Source organism: Anomalospiza imberbis, chromosome 9 (genome assembly GCF_031753505.1).
Source record: "Anomalospiza imberbis isolate Cuckoo-Finch-1a 21T00152 chromosome 9, ASM3175350v1, whole genome shotgun sequence".
Lineage (NCBI taxonomy): Eukaryota > Metazoa > Chordata > Aves > Passeriformes > Viduidae > Anomalospiza > Anomalospiza imberbis.
The window spans coordinates 9,290,084-9,315,142 of record NC_089689.1 but is presented as its reverse complement, the minus strand read 5'-3'; the positions used below and the strand labels follow the sequence as shown (position 1 = coordinate 9,315,142).

General features: G+C 43.3%; 1 long non-coding RNA gene across 1 annotated transcript in view; it reads left to right on the top strand.

Annotated features, from left to right (window-relative positions):
* LOC137479248 (uncharacterized) overlaps positions 1-25,059 on the top strand; it is a 58,932-nt gene that overhangs the window by 28,652 nt on the left and 5,221 nt on the right. The window lies entirely within an intron of this gene.

Here is a 25,059-nt window from a genome sequence, read left to right as displayed (position 1 = left end):
CGTGGGTCAGGGATGTGTGTGTGTGTGTTTGTGTGGGTACTTCTGGTGGAGAACCTAAAAGCCTAGTATGTCTCTGCAGGAGGAGTGGATTTAGGGCAGGGACCATGAGCTTTCATCACGCAGGGCTTGGTGTGCCAACTCCGGGGCCATTGCAAACCCGTCTTGCTCCCGTGGTTCGGATAGCGAGAGCTTTTAGAATAAGGTTTCGTTAAATCCGCTGGCGAGCAGGAAGTTTAAAGACATCCCGAGCAAAAGCGGGAGCAGCTCCGAGGCAGGGGTAGCTGGAGCCGTCTGTTTGTGCGTGCTGGGAAGCGGCTGAGCGCGCAGGGAGAGAGCGGCCTTCATGGGACTTGCTGTCTTCTTAACCTCCCTGAGAGAGCAGCCGCCATCTGCGCCAAGGTACAACAATAAGAATTATTAGTATCATAATCACCACGCTAGTTATTGCTTCGACTTTGAGGGAGAAGCCCAGCCCCGGATCCGGCTTCGGCCCGCTGGACGCCCCAGCCGCGGACTCTGCCCCGTTCCTCATCTTACTCTCCAAATCGCCTAAAATATATATTTTTGCCCCCAATTACCAGCGCTCTGATGAGAGCAGGAGGCAGAGGAATATGCAAGGCTCATAATAAGCCACCTGCTGCGTCGTGCCTAACTAATGTTATGCTTTATTTCATTACTGCTGCCGCGGCAGCAGCACCGGCCCGTGCGTTACAAATTCCCTGCCCAGCACAGACAGCCGGGACAGGGACCCTGGCACGCTGCGGGGGCCGGTGCTCGGTCAGCCACAGGGACCGATGCTCGGTTGCTGCTCACGGAACGCGGACCCACCGGCGGTACCTCGGCGCGGGCCCGGGTCCCGCCCGCTGCTGCGGGACGCGCAGCCCGCTCGGTCTGTTCAGAGCAGTCTCTCCCCGCAATGACCCCCCTCTCCACCTATTTGTATGTCCACGCGAAGCTATATAAACAGCAGTAATAGCCTCATACATTACATCAGTATTTGTTAGCACAACCATTCCGAGTCATTTCAGATATTTGGACTCAGTCTATTCAGTGTAGCTTCAACCTATTGGCTTGCCAGACGAGATGTTCATGTGGACCCAGTTGCTAAAACCATGAAAACAGATTTTAGCTCTAAACTGTGCTACTCTCCCATCTGACGGATGTTAACACACAAATGAAATCCATTTGGATGTTTTTTGTTACCAGAAGGCTGCGCTGACGTTCAAATGATCTAAATCTTAGCATCTGGAAGCCTGTACAAGCATTTTTTTTTCCTTTGGAATAGGTTTCAAGACATTTCGTTCAACCCAAGCTGAGGAAGGATCAAAATGGGACACCAGGAAACTGACAACAGCTTCCCATCTAAATGAAACTTTGAAAGCACCAAAAAGAAAAAAAAAACACCAACAAAACAAAACAAAACAAAACAAAAACAAAACAAAAAAACCCCCTAAGCTTTTCCTACAGCAGTCCCTCCGGGTAACCCCAAACCCTCCTAGCCAAGGTCCATCATGGAGCTGCTGCGAGGCACCGGGACGTCCCGAAGGCCACCACGGCCTGCGAGTCCCCCCGCTGGCAGAGCGCTCCACGGTGACAGCAGGCCAGCTTCATCTCAGGAATACTTTTTGGGCTGGGGATTCATTTAGTGTTTTCTAGGCGCAGCAGTTCATCGACGCTATGATAGAACATGTTGTGTGAGTGCCATTCAGCCTTAATGAAGATCTGTGGGAGAAGTCGAGCGAGACAATAAATACAGTGGTCCGGATGTCGGTGACTTTAGCAGGAAATAAAGGAGGGCTCCGTGTTAATGAAACAAAGATGTGGGAGCTCCTGGCAAGGGCCTCGAATGTACAGGAGTGCTCAGTACCTCCTGGGTGTTCATGAATATCTGTGGTGCGCTTTACACTTCGCATTATGTTTGCAAACCGAATTCTTTTGTCTTTCTAAGGTTTTTACAAACTTGGATGCCAAACAGACCGATGTTCAATCAAAAACAAAGAATTTAAATTATTCAGAAACCCAAGCGATTCTGTGGAGCCTTTCTTTCTCCCATCCCCCACCTCAGTGCTGGGGATTTAATCCGGTAGCAAGTGTGTCAGGGAGCTGCTTCGGCCCTGCCCCAAGGCGGCGGGATCATCTCCCGGGGCCGGAGGGGCCGGAGGGGCCGGAGATCCGCGGGGAAACCGCGCAGCCCGGCCCGGCCTGGCGGCGGCTTCCCCGCCTCCCCTCGGGAGGGCTCCGGGGCCGGGCCCCGCTCTGGTGCCTAGGCATGGCTGAACTCGCTGTGCAGAGGCGTCGGAGCATCCTCCGGAGCAGTCGAAGGGGATGGGCTTATCCTAAAGGGCGGATTTTCCCGGTACGCGGCGGGAGCGCTCCGCCACCCCGGGCATCCGCATGTGCCGGCGAGGAGCGACAGCCGGCCCCGGCCGTGCTCACAACACACACACAGCACACTGAACACACAGCACAGAGCACAGAAACACACAGAGAGCACACAGAACACACACAGCACACTGAACACACAGCACAGAGCACAGAAACACACAGAGAGCACGCAGAACACACACAGCACACTGAACACACAGCACAGAGCACAGAAACAACAGAGAGCACACAGAACACACAGAGCACAGAAACACACACACAGCACACAGAGCACAACACACACTGCAGAGCACACAGAGCACAGCAACACACACAGCACACAGAGCACACACAACACAGCAGCACACACCACAGAGCACACAGAGCACAGCAACACACACAGCATGCACACACACACAGCACAGAGCACACACAGCACACAGAGCACACACAACACACAGAGCACACACAACACAGCAACACACACAGCACACACACACACATGGCACACAGAGCACACACAGCACACAGAGCACACAGAGCACAGCAACACACACAGCACGCACACACACACAGCACACAGAGCACAGACAGCACACAGAGCACACAGAGCACAGCAACACACACAGCACTCACACACACACAGCACACAGAGCACACACAGCACACAGAGCACACAGAGCACAGCAACACACACAGCGCGCACACACACACAGCACACAGAGCACACACAGCACACAGAGCACACACAACACACAGAGCACACACAACACAGCAACACACACAGCACACACACACACGGCACACAGAGCACAGCAACACACACCACAGAGCACACAGAGCACAGCAACACACACCACAGAGCACAGCACACAGAGCACAGAGCAATACACAGCAAACACCACAGCACACAGCACGCAGCACGCAGCATACAACACTCAGCACACAACACCCAGCACAGCACCACACATCACAACACACAACGCTGTCTGTCCCTGCCGCCCTCACCTCTCAACAGTCCAAGCTCCTGAGTATCGACGATTTTTGGCCATCATGTTGTTTACAAAAGTAATGTTAGATACACCTGTGGGATTTACACATCGCATATGCTCTCTTTCTTAGTTTCTTTTAAAGGGAAAATGATTGTATTATGGGATTGTAGCCCGTTACTTGTAGCACAAACGAAAGTGACAGGGATTCACTGATGCACTGTTGAAAATACACGTTTGCATACGGTTCAGTTTGTGGTTTATGACAATTAAAAGACATTCACTGGGAGCCAGGATCAGGTACAGCCAATGCCAGTATTCCAGCAGTGGAAGCCACAAAGAGATGATGGGCTTCAGTTTCGCAGCCACTCTCGCAGAATGAAAAAAGCTAATACTAATTTATTATTAAAAAAAAAAAAAAAGAAGAAGAAAAAAAGAGTTGAAGCGCTTCTTTTTGGACTCATTTTCACATTAGCTTGCTCATATGGACACTGCAGAAGAAATAAAACAAGTCCTTATTGCATTACTTGGTAATCAGTATGGAAAAGCCCAACCCTGTTTATGGTTAACAAGAATTGTTAATGATATATAAATCATTTGATCTATCGTGCCCTCCAGTCTTAAAGGATAATAATGGCAACCCCAAGCAAATGGTCCTAATTAGTGTCCAAGAAACCACTTCCTAAATGTATCCTTCCAACTCATTCCAGTTTGACTGTCCAGAACGATCTTTTGTTCTTAAATCCCTTTATTTTGCGTGTAACTGCAAAAATGCTCTGCATACCGGTGCTCCAAAAATAGTTCATTTCAGGGTACAGACCAGCACTGGGGGCAGGAGGAAGGACGAGATGATCCCATTCTCTTGCTGTTGCCTTTAAATTGGTCCCAATAATTTGAAATTATATTTTATTTCCCCAAAGCCTTGCCTCCTGACAAGTCTCCTTAGAGAAGTACCAAAGGGGAATTAATAAAAAAAAAAAAAATCGAGTCACTGCCGCCACTCGGTCTGCAACACAAACTTTGAAAAACCAAACCCAAAACCGGACCCAGGACCAAACCGTGCATATTCGAGCTGCCCGTCACATACTTTCACCCACTCTTTCCACCGTTTCCAAGCGTGATCTGTAGGTTAAATGCACCGTGGTATAGCCATAGACACCACACCTCATGTGGTACCCAGGTGAAGGTTCAGGCACACCCTGGAGGAGGAACAGGCCACTGGGTTATTGTGGCCTTGGTCTTGTCTCCACTGAAAGCAGCACAACTCTCACCGTTTGCTCCCTCAGGAGGCCTCTTTCTCGGATGTACAAAGTACAAACTGCCATTTCTCATTAGCTGGAGTACCTAATCCTGTTGTTTCATTAATATAATCCGCTCTTCTGCCAGCATCTTCTTCTTCCAGCATCTTCTGCCCCTTTTCTATCCCATAACTACTCTATCACAAAACACCATTCCTTAAGTTTGAAACACAGTGCTGAAAAGCTGAACTACATTGGACACATAATGCATCTTGGTCCCTTGCATCTTGTTGGTTTGGTGTGGTGGTGTGGGGTTTGGTTTGGTTGTTTGGATTTTTTTTTTGGCCTTTTTTTTTTTTTTTTTTTTTTTTTTTTTTTATGAAAGCTGGAAGGAAACAGACTTTCTGGCACGGGTTCTCTTCCCAAACGTGACGGACTTGCCAAGGGAAATAGAACTTCTTTAAAACGACAGTCAATTACATAGTTACTATGTAGTGCTCTTTATGTTATTTCCAGGAGATAACGCTAATGGGAAATGCTGCAATATTTTAACCAAGAAAATCTGTCAACAATCTTCCCTGGATTTAAAACGTCCTTGACTCATTTAAAGTCACGGTAAAACACATAAGATGGGTTGCCAACTCTTACTACCCCAGCATAAATAATTTTACTAGGTCGCGGAGACAACATACAAGCTGATGCCGAGAGGTTTCTTACTCACGTGTCTGCACGCAGAGCCGCAGCAGTTGCCCCTCTGCAAGCGGGCAACTTCGGAGAGCACCACGTCCCAGCAACTGCATCCACTGCGCTCTGCTGGCCAGCCTGAAAGCAAAAGCAACCAACCTCGGCTCTCTGGAGCCTTCAGCTCCTTCAGGTTTCATATTGCAAGCGAATTTGATTTTGTTCTCTTGTAACTGCTTAAACGAAACACTCTTGTTTGGTGATTCGTGATTTTTAAAGAAATTATATCGACTGGTATTCACAAAGACTTGGCAAATCAGTGGATGGGGACAGGTTACAGAAGCGATTGCGGTAGGTCTAAAGTAACGTTTGAGTGCAGGCACAACATCGCCGTTCCCCCGTCCCCTGAGGACACCTCGCAGCGCCCCGGTGAGCCCGAGCCGTCGGTGCGGCGGGACGGGGCCGGCCCGTGGGCCCGGGGGGCAGCGGGGCGGCCGCAGCAGCGCTCATTTCGCCGGGAACTAGAGGACATTCACACCCCTTTAATTTTGGACCTTGTCCCCTCGGTAACACAATTTCCTCTTCTCTTTCCAAATTTCAGCTCCTCGAATTTTACTTGTAAAACATTTCAGGCTGAAATACTTTCATACCAGAAAGTATTTGACGCCTTTTACTGCTTTTCAGAGCTCCTTGATCCAAAGCAATGTTTATCCCTCCGACCTCCGCGCTCTAAGGTGCCCTGCGGTGACCAGCCCGGGACCACCGAGCCACTGCTGTGCGCAGGGGAGCAGCGAAGGCGCCGGGGAGCGGGAGATGCCACCGGGGAGCGGGACCGGAGTCACTTAGCACATCTGCAAGCTGCTGCCGGGCGATTATCAGGTCATTTCTTCCGTAATGCAAACCATGCGCTCCCGTATCACATCAAACCGCTAATTGCGAATGATGCGGTTCGTGTCGGAGGTGCGCGGCTGCCCCCGGCCGGGGCTCGGGGAAGCTCCCCGGGCAAAGTTTGCGGCTTGGCCCCTTCGAGCCGCGCCGGCGGCTCCCGCGGAGGCCTGGAAGTGCCGGTGTGGGTATCTCCGCCTGGGCATACGCGGGTCGGTGTGGATATCTCCGCCTGGGCACAGGCGGGCCGGTGGCAGCCCGTGTCTGTCCCGCCGGCGCTGTCCCCAGCCGCACCTCCCGTCCGCCCCGTTGCTGCTCCCGAGGGAAGCAGCGCCTCGGAGCGACAGTGACGGAGCCCCAGCCCCGGCTTATCTGCGGCCCCTCTGCGAGGGGCCGGTGGCCGGTGGCCGTGCTTAGGCGTGTCGGGTACATTTTAGGGATGGGGGTGTCTAAAACAGCTCTGCATCCCCGGGGATTCAAATGCCACACATCTCAAGCCACTGCTAGCAAGGACTTCCTAGGCGGGGTCTGCCTGAAATCAGTGTCAGTGTAAACATAATTGGTGTTTTGGAATATTTTGATATCACTTAAAACTGTACAGTTACACAGTTTCTCTTTTCCCATACCTGCCTCCTTAACCTATTTCTTCTGTGAGTCCAATGTCGGTTTTCAGCACAATCTCAGACTGCACATGGTGTTTCTCAGGAGATACACTCTCACCTTCCAGAGCTCCTTCTCAGGTCTTTTGTCTCAGTCCCATTCCCAACCATAATGCCTGTGATGAAGCATTTCCTTGTCCCAGGTTTCTCAGTCTCAACACCATGAGTTTCACCACAGCCAAGCCTCTCCAAAAGCCCAGAGCAGGAAGAGAGTGGCTCAGATGCCTCGGTGGGATTGAAGCCTTGCTGCCGGACTCTTTGTCACCAAACTTTTGTTCAGCTTTTTCTAGTTACCTACATGGATTTTGACCTTTCTGTGAAGTTGTGGACTCAAGGTGACCCATCTCCCTTTCTGGTTCCTCTCCTGTCATCCATTCCAATGTAGTGATTACCTCCTCACTCCTTTATGTTTCTTTGCCTTCCCAGACTTGATGGTTCTCAGGGAACACAGCTGCTCCTCAGATGTCCCTTTATTCCTCCTCCATGCTGAGTGTCAGTTTGTTGCCTCGGTTGAAGTCTGCCCTCTGTTCTCTCCCACTAAAGTTCAACCCTTTCTGGTTCTGTGTGTAAATCAGACACTTTTCTCTCCCACAAGCTCTAAGGCCAGCAGGAAGTGCAGACAGCACCAGAGAAGAGGCTTCTTTCATTGATTCCAGACCCAGACAGCCTAGGAAGACCCAAGAAAAGTCCAGAAGAAAAATTGCAAATAAAATCGTGCTTTACCCTGAATCTGAGCATTTCTACTGGAATAATCAGAGAATGTAGCTGCACGTATTCAGCAGGTACAGCAGGACATATGGGTACTTGCAGGGCATGGCTTGTTACAGTTTATGACTTGGCTAAATTAGGATACATTTTCACATATTTGGCAAAAGTCACATTGCCAACAACAGAGCTCCTAGCACAGTATCTCCCTGCCAAGTGCACTGCTGCTCCAGAGGAGGGGACAGAAGTGGTGCTTAAAGTCTTTAGAACTACTACCGTGAACATAATAAACAACTTATTTTTTCAGTCTTATATAAACTTGTATATGTATGTATATGTGTATGTATATGTATATGTATATGTATATGCTATATCTTTCTTGGCTAAATTTTTGCAAAACATTTACCCTATAGCAAAGAGGAGTCTGGAAAATAGGAGCTTAATTTATTAAATTATACCAGTTCTAAGGAGTTGAAAACAATGCAGCTTTACAGACAGTGAGATATTGACTACACATAAAAATTTATGGAAAGTATATTATTCAGCAGCAATGAGTAGATCTAAATAATTCTCTTTATGATTGAGTGGCTGTATCAGATTGGTTTCAAGCATTCAATTTTATTTATAAATTCATGTACTGTTCTGTGTGGTGCCATGCAGGATCCAAAAATGTGTACAACATTGTGCCCATTCTGGAAGCTTATTTTCTTTCCTAGCACTGTCTTTACTTGCTTGATGTTTGCGTCATCAGTCTAGTTCGCAATTTATATAAATTATAAACCTTCAACCTGATGTCACATTCCATGAATTTGTGTCCTTAAAACTAAGCTCTAGGAAAATAATAAGGAAATCAGCATTTAACCCAGTGGTGTAATCCTAATTCACCTGACATTAACATCTTAATTTATAAATGACTGTGAGGTTTCCTTTAAGCACCCAGTGACCTCACTGATGTAAATCCTGCAGTGGAAGATGTGACCCAACTCTCCAAAGCTGCAGCCTCCAAGGAATCCCCTGGAACTCCTGCACCTGACTTCAGTGCACACATCTAGTTCTCAACAGCCACAGAGCTCTCAACTAACTGAAAATCTATACCTTGTACACTATATTGTTAGGATTTATTTGGAAAAATGGTATTCAGGAGAAGTATTGCAGCTGAGTTTGGATGATAAAGAGAAGATTGAGAAGGCATCTGGTAGAGGGAGTGTTGATGGAGTGCTGAACGACAACTACTTGTTTTGTCCTTACAGTTTGAGTTGGTGGATTATGCTGTTTAGCAGTTCTGACCACAACAACAAATAATGATTTAAGAAAACCTGTACATACTAAAATATCACAAGCTGAAGATACATTGGTTTTCCAGCTGAGTGGCCTATTTTATAGGTGTGTGAGTTATATATTTCAGTTAACTGAATGCAGTAAAACTAAACCCGCTTTTGCAGATGTCGGACCCAGTTCCACAATCTTGGTAGGATTCAACTTCGGTAGCAGTTTGATAAATTCTCAATTTCCAATGAAAAAAAACCATTATAAAACTGAGAAGCCAGTTTTCTTCATTTGTTCCAAACCATCCAACTTCTACTTTATGAAATAGTTCAAAACAATCAGCAGGTAAGGCCTGTAGTCCTTATTTGTCCACAAGTGTCTGGAGGTGTGAGCAAATTGCTTATTTTCAAGAACAATGGCTATCCATGTTCTGGATATACAGAGCAGGCTCTGACTGACTGGTGCTGACTTCAGTTGTTGCAGACAGCAGGCCCCAAAGGTGCAAAGGCAGAATGCTCTGTCACAGGCTTTAGCTGCAATGTTGTAAAATTCTCGTGGAGGAGAGTGCTTTGATAACAAGGATTTTAAATCAGTTTCAGTGGTGAAATTCAGAAAGGAGTGTTGTGATAAGAATCTGAACTCTTAATTTCAGTGCAGTGGTGCTGCTGGAGTCTATTCTTATGTGGCTATATATTCCATTAGGTATGTGTGGCTGCACATGCTGAGATAGTGTTTAGGGCACAGGAAAGGGGCCCATATGAAAGGTCATATAGCTCCTGTATCCTGTGAAGGATATAGGAGAGTAAACTTTCTGTTGCAGTCCACTGAGTCCTCCAAGATGATGGGAATTTTTAAGAAAATTGTGTGGAATTAAGTCTTTAAAAAGCCGAGCTTCCTTAGATAAGCAGCAGAATGTGCCGCCTTTGCAGCATTTGGGAGCAATGGGAATGACTGCTGCCTGTCAAGAAGAGCATCCTCAGCAGAATCTCTGGTAGGGCACATTCATGGGAACACATCTTACTTTGCCTCCTGGTACCTCCATCCACAGCCCAGAGAGCTGGCATTTGTGAGAACAGTGAGTGGCCCCAGAACTGGATTTAGTAAATCTTTGAACAGAAGCCTGGGATGCTGCGATTTCTCAGTGCCCGTGGCAGGGGTTACTCGAGCACGAGGTGTGCAGTGTTTTGCTGTGACTAGTGCATGTTTATGGGCTTTCCATACATGTGACTTCTGAGCCAAAGCACTACATATTTTTACGTACTTTTCTCATAGTCCAATTGCTTTCCCCTTGTTTGGCAGCTTGTCCAAGGCAGCAGTCCCTAAATAAGGACATGTTGACATGTTGCACATCGTTCAGCCCTCTTCTCTGGATGTTAGGAGAGTTTCAACCCTGAGTAATAGAAGCTCTTCCTACAGCTTTGCAATTTACTTGGTAGAGCCTGTTCCTTTCTAGTGGCTGGCTCTAATTTCCTTCTCTATTTTTTCCTGTGTTCTGTGGAATATAAATCAGTATTTTTTCAAATCACAATTACAGACAGAAAGCCATCTGTGACAGACATTTGGAGAACATGTAATGTATCTTATTGAGCATCTTTTAATAGACTCTGCATTTTTGTATGGACTAGCCTTTCTTTGAAGAGAATTAGAAATTTTTGTGAAATGCTTTCTAGTGAACCTTCTCACATTCTCAGCTGTCTACGCTAGATAATATAGTCAGTTGTGAGCTTAGCAATGACAGGTATTTTTAAACCCAGAAAGGAAAACAGCCTTTCAATTTCTATGTGCTGATATATTAAAAATCATATTACAACACTAAATGGCGCATATACTACTGCATGGTGCGGTGCCATTGTGACATCTGAGCACAGTAACAACAAAGTAATTAATGAGTGTGCAGATAATATACAATTTAGCTTTGTTTAAGATTATCTCTGCTAGTATCTGACTCTGGTTTCTCTCTTGGTGTTCCCCTCATCACAACTGCATTCTTGGCTAGAGAAAAACAGGCACCTACCCAGTTATAAGAACCTGATGCCTGCTGATGCTGCCTTACTCTATAATGATGTAAGGCCATCTCAGCAAAAATGAGAATTAAGTCTTAAATATCATCTCAGGCTCTCTGACTATATCAATATAAATCCTCTACTCAGCTCCTTATGAAAGACAAGAATGTCCAGTGGCTACAGGGTGCTTTGAGGTTAAGCAAACTGGGGAAGGGGAGCAGTCTGAAATGCTCAGGGGTTCGTTTTAGTGTTGAATTGTATTAGTGTTGAATTTTCCTTAGCAGTAACAACCACTGTGATTTTTACAGTGAGCTAGCAAGGAAAGAGCATAGTAGGGAGACTGCCATTACATACGTGATTACTCACTGCTGTGCCTTTTCCCTTGACTTATTTTTTCTTGTGTTTTGTAAACTTACCTCCTTTCTCATTTATATTAATGTACATTTATGGTATTTAACTGTTAATAGGAAACTACAATTTTAAGATCAAAGAGTAGCTGGTGAGTCAGAAGCACTTGTTCAACAGTTGGTGATTGCAGTAATTTGCTGTTATGTATTGCACGTGCAATCACCAACATACAAAATTATAGTATCAATATTAGCTAATTGAAATGCTGGATATGGTAGCATTTAATGGGAAAGGGTTGATTTGCTTTAGCCTCTGTTTCCCTCTATGATTCATTGCTTTTTCTCTAGCACATATGGAGGGAGTTCGTTGCAAAAACTAGCACTGGCATTTCAATTGGCAATTTTGTTTGTACAAGGCATATAGGAATGTAAAGGGTTCCACTTGAGAAGAGAGCCTCTTTCCTCTGCAAGTTGGATGAAGATTATGTTCTCTCACAGGAAAAAAATATCCAAAACTGTTATTTAAGGATTTTAAATGAGGACATATTTGTGGGTACTTGTAGAAGACTTCGAGTTATCATATAATTTTATCTCCAATAAGGAAAAGATACAGCACTTCACAGGTTTTTCTGTCTTTCCTAGAACAAAAGAGTTAAGCTAATTATTCAAATGAATTAAAAAAAAAAGCTAAAAATAGCATGTCAGTCTACTTCAAGCTAGCACTGAATTTTTGTTTTCTTTATCTGTGACTTGAAGTAGCAATCAGCATAAAACAGCATTCATGAAATGCATGGGCAGACAAAAACCAACCCACTTGTTTTTGTGATATGAGGAGGGGATTCTGCCAGGACTGATTTCTGCCGAGCTGGAAAGACCATTTACAGGTGCAGACAGTAGACACATAATTCATGTGATCTAGAATCTGTTGGTTGAAGCCACTCTGCTGCTGCCTCTAGAGATTGCCTTCATGCTTGTCCCCGGTTCCTTTCCATCTCTGAAAGCAGGGATGAAAAGTTGGGAGTTTCCTGACACAGCTTCAGACTGAAGGCTTTATTACCCGTCTTCTACTGTGACCTATGGACAGCAAGAAATGTATTTTTATCAAGGGGTGATAGTCCTGGTGGAAGCTCCATGAAACAAGGGATTTCTACCATGTTGTTTTTATCCCATACCAATGGTACAAACCACCTCACATATGGCAGAAACCTGCAATTATTTGGATGAAGTCACTTACTGAGCAAGATAGTGAAGGCTTTCCTACAGGACAGAATGCAGGTGTTTTAGCTAATTCCAATGGTGGGCAGAGCTGGAGAAAGTGCTCTGGGGGGTTATTCTGTGTGTGCATATATGGGACATACATGCATCTTCCCTCCGAACCTAAAGAGGGTGATATAGTATGTTTGGCAGCTAAAAAAAGGATGTTAAAGGATAAAGTATGTTGGGCAGCTGAAAGGAGTAGGACTGATTCCCTGGTCCCTGAGGGCACCACTAAGCCTTTATGCCCTGAACAGCCCCACCCGGGCACCCTCCCATGCCCTCCCTGCCCCTGAGGCCCAGGGCTCTAAGCTCAGCCCAGGGGTCTTTCTGTGTCTTAGCTGTGTGTAACTCTGGCGCTATCCTAAAGGAACCATGTCAAGATTTCTGCTACTAAGGCTGTTTGTGATTAGTGGGCTTCTGTTTAAACATATTTGGAAGAGTAGAGTATGTGCATTGGTGGGTTTCTTTCAGGAGAGAAGGCTTTGGGAGTAAAGTATTGTTATACTATTCTATTTTCATAAATCAACGGTTGAACTGAGCTGCCTTTTCCTGCAACAGGTGTAATGGCAGCCTACAACTGCCCAATGGCTGCATGTTTTTGCCTTTAAGCAGAAGAAACTGGTAAACCCAGATAAAAATACCAAGCATGAGGACTTTCATCTCAGCAAAAAGCCAAAACTTCTTCTCAACTGCTGCCTCCAGTGGAAGATTTGACGGAATAAGTTTTCTTCAACACTGTAGGTAACTTTCTGCATTGAACATGTGGGTAGCCTCAGTGGTTGCAGGGAATTAGCTCTCTTTTCATTGGGTTTAACTTCCTTCAAGACTGCCTTTCCCAGCTCTTATTCAAGTTGTTTATCTCGGCTGACATTTGAAAAGAAGAAAAATATCTTGAATGATGTTTGAACCAGGCTGATTGTTATGTATGAGGTGCTGCTGACTGTGGCTGGCACCGGTCTGAACTGAGGTCTGAGGGAGCTGTGCCTCACACCTAGGAGGCATGGAACACTGTTCCTGTCAGCAGTGGGACAAAGCTTCTGGTCCCCATTTAGGGCTGCTTTTACTTTTGAGTAATTCTTCCCCTAATATTTCTATGCTTTAAAATAATGAGTAATTAAGAATGGTTGCCTTGAGATAATTATCAGGTATTTGCTGATGACATGGTGATGATGAAATTATACACAGTCATGTTGTTTTTACATCGCTCATTTTAGTGGGGATGTCACTTTTGAAGCCTTTGGAGCTAGAAAAATGAGCAAGAGCCTTTTCTGTAGCTCTCTTCACCCAGCCCTGTGCCAAACACCAGCCAAAGGCTGTATGTGCACTGCAGGCTGTTGAGTGCAGCTTCTTTTGAGTGCTTGTTTATGACTTAGCAGAGTGCTGTAAACAATCATCTTCATGTCATCTAAATTGAACAGTATTAACTTTAACTTTTATTGCTTGTGCCTGGGAATAGTCTAATAAAGCAAAGTACTGCTCTTGTACTTATTTTTTTCAGTTTAGTCAAACTGTAAGGAGAAATTTGAAGGTTTTTTTTTACTCTACTCTTCAGAGACCTAGAAGAGTCCCTTCTTGGGATGAAGAGCTTTATTTATGGTCTACAGAGTCCTTTTATTCTTTCTGTGGCAGCTCTATCAATGCTTTTCCAGTTTCTCCTGTACATAACTTGTGAGTCTAGGACCTGGCATATGCCTCTTCTCTGAGTTCTACCCATGTGGCAAGAGCTTTACAGAGCAGCTAAAGAAACAGCCAAAGCTCTCAGCTTGGACAGTAAGGTGTCCTTTCTCTCTAACCTGTTGTGGATCCTTGTCTCTAGAGAGGTCTACTCCCTTTCCTCATTGCACACAGGATGATAAGCCACCTGCCTGACTGGATCAGTGAAATTCACTTAGCTCTTGCTCAGAGGGATCAATATTTGCCAGTAGAGTATGGATTTCATGTGCATGCTGCCAGCTTGATACAGAAGAGTTTTTTTGCTTGAGGTAATGCTCCAGGGTAGTGTGCATCACGAGCTCTCTTGCTGTGTCTATGAAGAAACCCAAACCAACTAGTTTTGTACAGAAATAGTATTGTATAACAGCAAAATAGGAAAGAAGTCTTTAAATGCAAAATTATTATTGTTGTTTTCCGAGAAGCACGAGTCCTACCTTCCCCATTGCTTGTCTCTGTTGGTTTAAGAGAGCTCAGACTCTAAGGTAAGGTTTGATTTGTTATTAAGAAGCACTACTGCATTTGTAACTAATCCATAACTCTTGTTTTTTTCTTCTATTATTAGAGAACAGCAAAAAAAAAAATCCCAATTAAATAGAAATAAGTTACTTTATTGCTTATGCTGCAGAAAAAAAAACCAAACAAAACCTCAAAGCCATCAGGGTCAGGAAGATAACAGCTCTCTATTTGTTTTCTTAGCCACCTAAAAGCATCTATTAACCAGTGTGACTTCTGTAAAATTCCCCATATAGGGCCCAGTTTCAACTCCTCCAAGACCTCATTCTCATTGCCTTTAATGGGGTGAGCATGAGGAAGGACAAGGCCAGGCTCAGCAGTGTGCCAAGGCACTGGCGGTTTAAAAGGATTCATGTGTCAACTTTGAACGTCCCTTCTGTTTTCTGGGCTCTGCCTCTTCAGCTGTGTGACAGTGCCACCTTTGTATGACAGAGTTGCTGAAGAATCAGGTTTCGAAGAGCCCCTTGATTTTTCATATCCAGTTTACTGTGTAGTAGCTAAGGACTGTTTAAGGTTATGTTGCTCATAGCATGAGCAATGTTACTTATTTCTCTTTCTCCATAGAGAATGTGCTTTAAAAATGTCCCATGAGCATTTATAAAGCAATAGCCCAAATTAATTAATGTTTGATTATAGTCCAATAGATAGCATGCCAATGCTGAGTTTGTAGTAACCCTGACTCTGCACATTGCTTAAATATGCAAGATTTGGACTCATAGAAATTTTGGATTATGCAAGTGTTTGTGTCCCTTTTCTAAGTGCTAAGCAACTGACTCGTAAGTGGGAAGTCTGGTGCTCTCTGGTTTGTGTGCTGCTAACTGAAGATATTTGATTTTAAGAAAAAGTTCTCATTTCCACCATGCAATGTGTTACTGTATTACACTGCTCAGAATGATGGGGAAAACAATTTCCAGTAGAGAAAAACATCTGATGTGCATGCAGTGCAGGAGACTGAGCACCTGAGCTGACTGACCCTGTGTCCCATGGGGGCTCTAGCACTCCTCACAGCCAGGTAAGGCAGAGATGAAACACACTTCAAAATCTTAAGAGATTTTGGCAGTGAATGAAGTAAAGGCTTAATGGAACACTTCTAAAATCAGCTCCCTTAAGTCTTGAAATGTGTGAGTATTTTGAGAGCTGGAAGCTCTTAGTTCACTTGCTCTTGTCTAAAAAAAACAGGTCACCCCCAAGCATGGAAATTCAGCCTTGTTGTCTGGTGGGATGGGGCCTGTGTGGGAGAGCAAGGAGCATCAGACTTCCCCAGAGATGGAAGAGAGAGGCCACAGCAGTGTGTCCCCAGCCTGCTGGGAAATATATAATATTTGCTCTGTCACAAAAGCAAACCCTTCATTTCAGATCTAATATTCATACTGGGCTGTTTGAAGACTTGGTGCAATTGCACCAGTATCATGATCTCCCATAGCAATGCATTCATGAAGGGAGAGACCAAGGACTACTTACCTCAGTCTTGGGGCAGGCTTGCCAATAATTCTCTTATACATCTGAAATTATTACTATCACCCATGGCAGATTGATACTTACCCAAAAAAGAGATATTTGCATGTGCTTTCGAACTGCAGCTGTCTCTGCCATGAGATATGATTGTTTAAACACCAAAAGCACAATAGAATAATTAAAATAGAACTTGATCTCAGTTCAACTTGGACTGCATGAGGAATTGTAATGAAAAAAAAACCCAACTGAGTGCTTTTCAGAGATTCTGGACTCATGCTCTGTAGATGGGGAAAAAGGTTGGTTGTATTAAAATGTGTGAACAAGGACAGGAGTTACTTGGGTTTGGTTTGCTTGTTTGTTGTGTATGCCAGTGATTCAGCTGGAAGGGGCCAACCTTCCTAAGCAATCTTCCCTTTCCAGGCAAAGGGAATTATCAGATAGATGAAGGCACTTGGAACAATGCAGCCAAAGTCCTCCTTCACAAAGCTTTGGGATGGAGTCAATCATCAAACTTTTTGACTGGATTTTAAAAGATATAATAAAAATATGACAAGCTTTGAGAACATGAAGGATCCAAACAAGTAAATGAGCTTATAAAAAATTAAAAGAAGCAGGGATCCTCCTATATGAACAGTAATAATTTCAAACTCCCTAGACTTCCTTCAAAACTCAGCTGTGTGCTTTGCTCTTTCTCAGTTCCAGAAAACAAACTTAGATAGAGGTTAGAGTTTCTTTAGGACTGGAATTTAGAATACTTCTGTGTAGATTAACACCATCAATTACAAATGGTAAACTGAACCATAAAGAAAGTGTTATTGCTCTCTGATGAAATAATTTCAAAATCCATTCTTGCTTTTAAAGTTTTTAGAGTTGGCAGCAAAACTGCTTCATGGGATGGAAACGTAATTTCAGTCTTTGAACTACATTTTTTCCTCAGTTAGAAGTACAAATACAGTTTTTCTAGCAGAATGACATCTGGCAAAGCAAAAGGTCTGTTCTTCCTGGCCATCTCTAGACTTAGTATATAAGGACTGTTTTAATGAAGATGATTTTGAGCAGGACCATGTGGTCAGGTGTTTTAAAGTGGTGTTTTAAAGCATCAGGGCAACTGGTTATATTTAATATACATATTGTTCCCCTTGAGTACCATGTGCAGAATTGCTCCCTACTGTCGGTGCCCATACCTGACCTGACAGCTACTCTCTTTGTCAAGTGACTGTATTCTTCTGAAGTACAAATAATCTCTCTGAAACATCTGTCCTCCAGTCAAGTTATTTATACTTTTGAGGTGCTTGCTTCTCCCCCATGGATGATAGACAGATTCTCTCCCACTTTAGGTGTGGGTTTTCTGAGTTCTGCACTTCAGGGAGACGTGATTCCACCCATTTTGTCCTTCCTATTGTGTGCCAAGTATGCTGACAGCCTGCTGATTTCAGTGTGCTGGATGTTTCAAAATACACTTTTTTTCTGCTGTAATTATAACTTAACATGAAAAAAATGCATTTAGTCCCCTGTGTTACTGAGAACTGTTTTGACAGCAATGCTTCAGCTGGACATTGAGCCTTGGGATGAACATGTAAATGGCCTCAAAATAAGCAAGATATCTTTAGCCAGTGATGTTTTCCCTGGTTATTAGGTGTTCATTGGCCTAACTTCTTAATTAGGTTTTTTTTAAATGCATTGGAAGTGTCTGGAACATAGGTAAAAAGCAGGGACACACGAGCCAGATGGAGGAGCTCAGGAATGCCATGCCATCCAGAAAGTGTGGGACTAGGAGCAAACTGTGGGAGAAGTACAATAACGAACATTCAAGCTTGCATCGTGATGCAAGAAGGAAAAAAATAGGGTAGGAAGGGAAGACTCATAATGGAAAAAGCAATATACTAACCTGCCAAAGTCAGCTTAAAAGGAGTGATTTTACAATGGCAAATATAACTGCCAGAGCAAAGCAGATTTCCCACTCTGTGTGGGAGGTTTCCATACCGTGGTGAGACACTCTGAGCTGCATGGAATTACAGTCTGGATACTGTTTGTGGAGGGGTTCCTCTGGCTTGTGTTGGTGGGACTGAGATGATCTGGAGGAGAGATATACTGATGTAAATGTATACTGATTTCTGGGAGTCATAAACCAGCTTGTGAGTGCATGACTAGGACTTCAGCATGCCTTGACAATAATGAGAGAGACAAACCATGATTCAGCTCTAATTTATGCCAGTTTCACATTAGTAAGTCAGCTGACAGCAGTGGAATTAGTCCTGAATTTTTGTGATATAAAATCAGAACTAAGAATAGTTTATGATCTTGAAATTTGGGCTTCCACACTCCATCAATTTGTATCACAAAGACTACATTATTCAGGCACAAGTTGTTTCATATTTAATATCATATTACATATGTCCCTTGATGAACAAAGGACTGTAATGTAATTGGGTTCAACCATCAGGTTAAACCCTCAAGAGAACAGAGTTCAAGCTGTTAATAAATTACTGCAGAATCCTGACATAAAATTGAAGGTTGGGAATTCCATCTGTTGTTTTAATAGAGAGAGAATGATAACTTAAATATTTTAGAAAGGCTTGGCTGAGTAATAACCAGAGAGATGAGGTAGGATAGTATTTACAACTCTGAGCTACTGATTCACTGTGACAGCATTATGAGACAAACAACAGGAAGCTACTAAAAACATTCAGTTTTTGTTTTCCCAGTCTTTCAAGCTTCCCTAAAAATTCTCCATCCTGAAATAAGACATAGCATTAAAAAATTATGAAGTCGCCATGGCCTTAGCTTCATTTCTGGAGGCATTACTGCTGTAAAATTGCAAGGTCTAACCTTGATTTAAATGCCTCGAGTCTGAAACATCTTGCTCTGAAGCAGTTTTATTGCATGGTGATGGAATGTAGGAAATGACTGGCTGCATTGAAGCTGAGTAGTAGGAGCTGGGTAGAGAAGGGAGGAATAATTGGTTGAGCAAACAGAAGAAATTGTGGTATAAGACAAAGAAAAATACTATTAATGACAGGACATGTAATTTGGGCATTTTTCTTATTCTCAGAAGGAACTAATGATGAAATCTGTGCTCAATTCAGCTTTGAAAGAGTATAGAACTGCTTAGATATGCAATTCAGAAACTAGAGATGTTGCACACAGAGTTGTAGATTGGCTGCGGGCTGGGAGGCAGCTGCTGGTCCTTTCCCCAGCCTTTCCTTTGCAGAGGCTGTCACTGAAGCGCTCAGAGCACTCTGCGGGGCGGTGGGGAATGCCAGCCCCCTTTGCTGCGTTAAGCTTCTCCTTTTGGTGTCAGCAGCGTGGCCTGCAGACCGAAGGAACAGTGGCTGTGTGGGTCAAAACACCTTTGAGGCCATCAGCACAGTGCTACTCTGGGCTGAGACTCGGGCAGGCAGCAATGGACACTGCCCAGCCAGCCTTGGCCTGCCAGCTGCATTAGGATGGAACCCTCCTTCTTTGGAGGACCATGTCAGGATTTCTTTCAATTCAAACAAAACTCATGTTTCTATGTCAGAATGTATAACATTTTTGCATAACAGAAGGCTTCTTTATTGAAGTATATTCAAAGAATTCACATTGTGAGGTTTAAAGATACATAATATTGAATTTTTTAAAAGCATCACATTTTTGTAACTAGGTCATCTATCCATTAATTCATATCCATTATTGCTCAGAGATATTAATATAGATTTTTTTTCATAGCATTAATCTCCTGCAATATGAATCTTCTTGTTTTGAAAATGAAACCCATTAAGCATTTGCTGGTTCATAAAAGAATACAATAATTTGATAGCCTGATTAGATGTTATTTAATTTGATAATGGTGTGCCAGTGGCTAGGGGGAAACTGTTAAATAAACATGGACACATTGCTCTATTAAATAACAATTAAATTATCCTCTTGACCTATCCTTAAACAGTTCTCCCACTTCCTTAGCATTTTTAGGAACAGATTAATGAAATCTGTGGAATAACTTGCATTTGCAAATTAGAAATGCAATTACTTTTTGTAGTCACAGCAGACATAGGTGGCAACACAACTGCCTTTGAGTTTTTGCCAAAATGCAGGGGTATCCTATTGCATTGGTAAGTTAACGCCCACATCTTCAGCTCCTCATGTCCAGAGGGAATGAACAAGAATGGCAAAGACATTCAGGACAGAGGCAGCACTGGGAAGGACCACTCCATGTGCAAACTGCCCCTGCCTTGGCTGGTCAGACTGGGAGCACAGGGCCTTCCTCCCTCCTGTGCGCGTGCAGGTGCTGATATGCCCTGACACCACCTCTGAGTCCCAGGAGGCCGAAAACATTGAACAAGAAGATGAAAAACCTGCTGTTAGTCCTGCCTATGCACTGGTTTAGGAAGAGGAAGGCTAGGAAGGAGGTGGGAAATGGAGCAGGGGGAGCTGGCACAGGTGTCATATAGGATCTCAAGGGGAAGGATTGCAGCTTTCTTTATAGTGCTGGAGAAGTGATCCTAAAACAGGAGCTCTGAGAGGTGCCAAGGCAATTTTTGGCTATTGCAGTAACTTACAGTCCTTGCAGAAAGAAGTTGCTGCTGTGGAAGAGTGAGCTGGGATTGGTGTTTGTCACCGTGGGTGGTGCCAATCCAGCGATAAAGGTGTGGGGAGTCTTTTCCCATAGCCCCAGGGTTTCTCCAGAAAACAGAGCCTGTGTGTCCATGTGCGGTGCTGAGCCTTTGTGAGCCCTGCAGTGCCCAGAGTTGCAGTGTGTGCATCCTGTGATACCTCTGCAGCAAATTGGATTTGCTTCAGTGGAGTTGCTCCAATTTATGCCTGAACAGAATTAGGCCTTCTACATGGTTTGGATTCAAATTATTGCTTGTCACAGCCACCAAAGTCATCTGATGTTAATTCATTGGAGTACTGTGGATTGTCTGTGCTCTCATCTTGTCTCTTACTGTCAAAGAAACATCCCCAGCTGAAATGTATCCAGAGCTCATGCACAGCAGCTCGTCTCCTCTTCCTGCAACTCGGAGGAAAGGAAAAATCTTTTGTAGTACACAGTGACCAGAAACTAGCTTGTAAATCAGGTATAAACTATAACAATGTTAAAATAGTTCTGTGCCACAGAAATAGTTTATATATATTCCTTGTGGGGATTATGCAGGAATTACTGGGGTTTAGGCAGCTGGAAAACATTGGTGTATATATTAGATGTTTTCTATTGATTAAGTGCAGCCTCTCTGTAAATATCTCTTCTTACCTTGCTTGCTGCTATGTTGCTACTTTTTGCACTCTGCTATGGGGCTGCTTTTACTCTTTAGCTGTTTCTTTTGTTTGTTTTTTAATATTTTTCCCTCCAATTTCTTGTGGGTGACTAAGAAGTGTTGGGAAATGATGACAGAATGCGGTTTGTTTTACAAGCCTGGAAAAGCTCTCTGTAGAAGACAAGATGGGACCCTGAACAGGGTCTTAGTTTGAGGATTACAGATACCATATATAACCCCTGAAAGCATATGTGGATCTCATTCAGTATGAGAAAAATGTGAGATAATGATTTATTATTGGATACTTTGAATATTTTTCCTAAAAAGTGAAGAATAACTAAATTGGGAAGGTTGTTTTGATGCTTTTTTAAATTTTCAGTTGGTTTAGTATACAATAGTTATATACTTTTTTACAGTTTTGAGCTTATGCTTTGAGACATTTTAAAATTAAAGTGAATCTTTTTATCTAAGTCTTTTCAGACCTTGCTTCCGTTTGCATTATCATTCATATGCCCCTGGCATGACTTAAGGGGCAGTGGCTTGAATCCCATAAGAATAAAATATTTTTAAATGGCAAAAGACACGTCAAAAATGTCTGTTTTATTTCATAGTGAAATAATTAGTCTGATTTGCACAGGAATTTAAAAGTGTATTTATTAGAACATATTGCTAGCTAATAGAGAAAAGGTTGGGTTTTTTTATTATCTTGGTAAAAATATTCTATTCAGATTAAAAAATAATTAGTGTATGTTTTTCAGACATGGATGAGAGAATGGCTATTTTGGATGGCTTTTTTTGTGCTCTTTTTGCCCTTTATTTCAGCAATAGGGTCTTGTGGCTGGTAACTCAAATATATTACAAACCTAACCTAGACTACTGATGAATTGCATGGCCTTTGGCAAGAAAAAAAAAAAGAAAACTTGTCTCTGAAAATTATCTGTGTGCCAGGAGTTGGAAATTCATGAAGGATGATCAGCTTTTTGTAGAGAGCACTCAAGTTCTTCTGCATAGCATTCTGTAAAGATGCCTCATGTTTAGTAACCAGCTCACAAAATTCAGAGTGTGAGAACTTGGAAGAAATGCTCCGAAAATGCTACTTTAAACTTTGCCATTACATGAGATATGTCATTACATGAGATTTCCCTTTGTCATCCATGGGGAAAACCTCTTTTATCTACTGACTTGCAAACTTCTTTTAAGGATGTCTAGGAGATTCTGTATGTCTAAAGAAGGTATAAGTGAATAGGATCCTGTATTTTGGGAGGTATTGCTTATTTACAGCTTGTATTAGTCCTCATCCCATTGACTTTGTGAGCCATTCTGTCACTGATCTTTGATATTTCCAGAGCAGTTAGTTCTGCAGAATTAACTGGCTCTGGTTTGCTTTACACTGAGGTAATGGTGCTGTGCTTGGAGGTATGTGGTTTCTTGAACCTCCACTAAAGTTCACACAGAAGCATTGCCACTGTTGGGAAAGGTGAATCAAGCAGCAGAACTCCATTTTTTGCACCTCTCTGTTTACTTTCTCCAGTAAACACTGAACTTTAAAGGACTGTAGTAACTATTGGAAATAATTGACTGTTTCAGGATTTGAGCTATTTTGGCTGGTGGAATTCAGGAGTTGTGGCTGGAGTTGAATTGGACACTCAGCCCAAGTATGATCAAAGCTAAGGTACCTTTTGCTGCTCCAAAAAAACCAAAACAACAACTTGGCCTTAGGTGATCTTCTCTCAATGAAAGAAGTGCTTTCAAAAGCACTCACACCTCTGTTTCTGGGCCTTCTAGAAGTGCTAAGCAATTGCCTGTCTGTGTAGGCAAGCAAGGGTCTTGAGAAACCAAATGCCTCATGCCTAACTGTACTTACATTGTCCATCTGTCCATGAAAATAACATGGTATTCTCAAATATCTAAAAGCTTGACAAAATCTGTTCAGCAGGCCTGCAGCCAATGGGTTCTTAAGGTGTTTTTTTCTTTTCTTTTCTTTTTTTTAATTTTTTTTTAAACATCTAAACTAGTTTTAAGTTGTCAGGTGGAGGAAGGCTGTCTCTCAGGAGATGAGAGAGGACAGGGAGCTGTACCTTCTCTGTGAATGTTAAAGGGCTGTGGTGGTTCTGAGCAGCAGAAGTCAGTAAGGTTCAGACAGCAGTATTCATTTCAAAGGTGATGTTCCCATACCATCTGGGATTAATATATGCTACAGAATGATTCATAAAACTGCACGGAAATGATGTATCTTTATCCAATACCTTTGGCACTCAGCACTATTCATAAAAGTGTAAATGCTCTGTTCCCTTTGAAATAGGGACTTGACAGTGTATAGGGTTCCCTGCTTCTTGTTAGCATCTCATCTAAGCTAGGAGTGGACAGGGAACATTTTAATTTCTCCTGTGTCTCAGGGGAAGGGCAGATCAGTCTACTTCCACATTATTCTGCCTACCAGCAGTCCTAGCTATAAAGTTATAAATGGTAATTTTTCTGCTAAAACTGCTCTGGGATGAGTTGAATATCAACTATGCAAAAGAGTTTGGTATTCACTATAGAAAAATGTCAAACACCAGCACCAGAATTCTCCTTGGACTGTATTTAAGCCCTTTAAAACTACCACAAATGTTACTGAAACAATCAACCCCAAAACAACCCCCAACATTTTAAGGCAAAACAAGCCCTGGGCAAAACTAAGTAAAGCCTCAGCATTCATTATACATTACAGGATGCTTATTCCTATAGCTGCAGGTGATCTAGGTACTCCATAGCAACGACCTTGAAGCATTTAAAAAAAAAAAGTATCATTAAAAAGTAATAGTTGCTGGGACTCTTCAAACACAATTTTAATACTTGACAGACTATTAGAATTTTGGAAACTCAACTTTATTTTTATAGTCACTCTCATGACAAAGATTTTTAGCAGAAAACTTTTACTCTAAAAAACCCATAAAATAATACTCCCCAAGTGAAGGAGTGGGGTTTCTTACAATGCTTTTCCATGCAAGCTCAATCCCAGAAGGAACAGCTACACTATACCACAAGCAGCTTTGAGCAGCAGAGCTGGGGGGAAATGGCTGCACAGCCTGTTGGTGCACTCAGACTGTGATTAGAAAATTGAATGGGAACCTCAAACTTGTCTGAATTAAGAACTTATGTTGAAAGTCCTATTAAAATGAGCAACTCAGCCACAGAGTTTTCTGAAAAATCTCATTTTACAAGTCAAATTAAAAATCCCACTTTACAGAACCACTTATGTTTACCATGCAAGTTAAATGGCATTGAGTGCCCTTTGTCAATAGCCTCAGTAAACAGAAGTGGATGATTAGTCTAGCACTTGCATTCAAGACCCAGGGATCCAAAGTCACACGCAGCCTGACATGACAGTTTTCTGGTACCTGTTGACAATCCAGAAACTGCCCTCAGGGTAGCTCTGTGATCCTGAGCTGTTTGGTCAGTCATCTGGGATGCAGGAAACCGACTGCTACGTTTCTGCAGCGGAACAAAAAGAAATGGGGGAACTTCAAAACCTTTCATGAAAGAGTTACTTTCTGCCTTGCTCTGGCATCTGCTAAACTTGTCCTTCTTCATTTGGAAAGTAGGGATTGCTCTGCTGCTGGGGATTGAACTGAACCTGGCATGGGTCCACAGTATCCTCCCTGGTAGCTGGGACTAGGGCTCTTCCTTGTGCATTAGTCCAGACTCAAGAGGTTAATGTGGACACCCAGCACAGGTAACTGTGTGTGTGCAGAACAGCAAAGCTGTGGT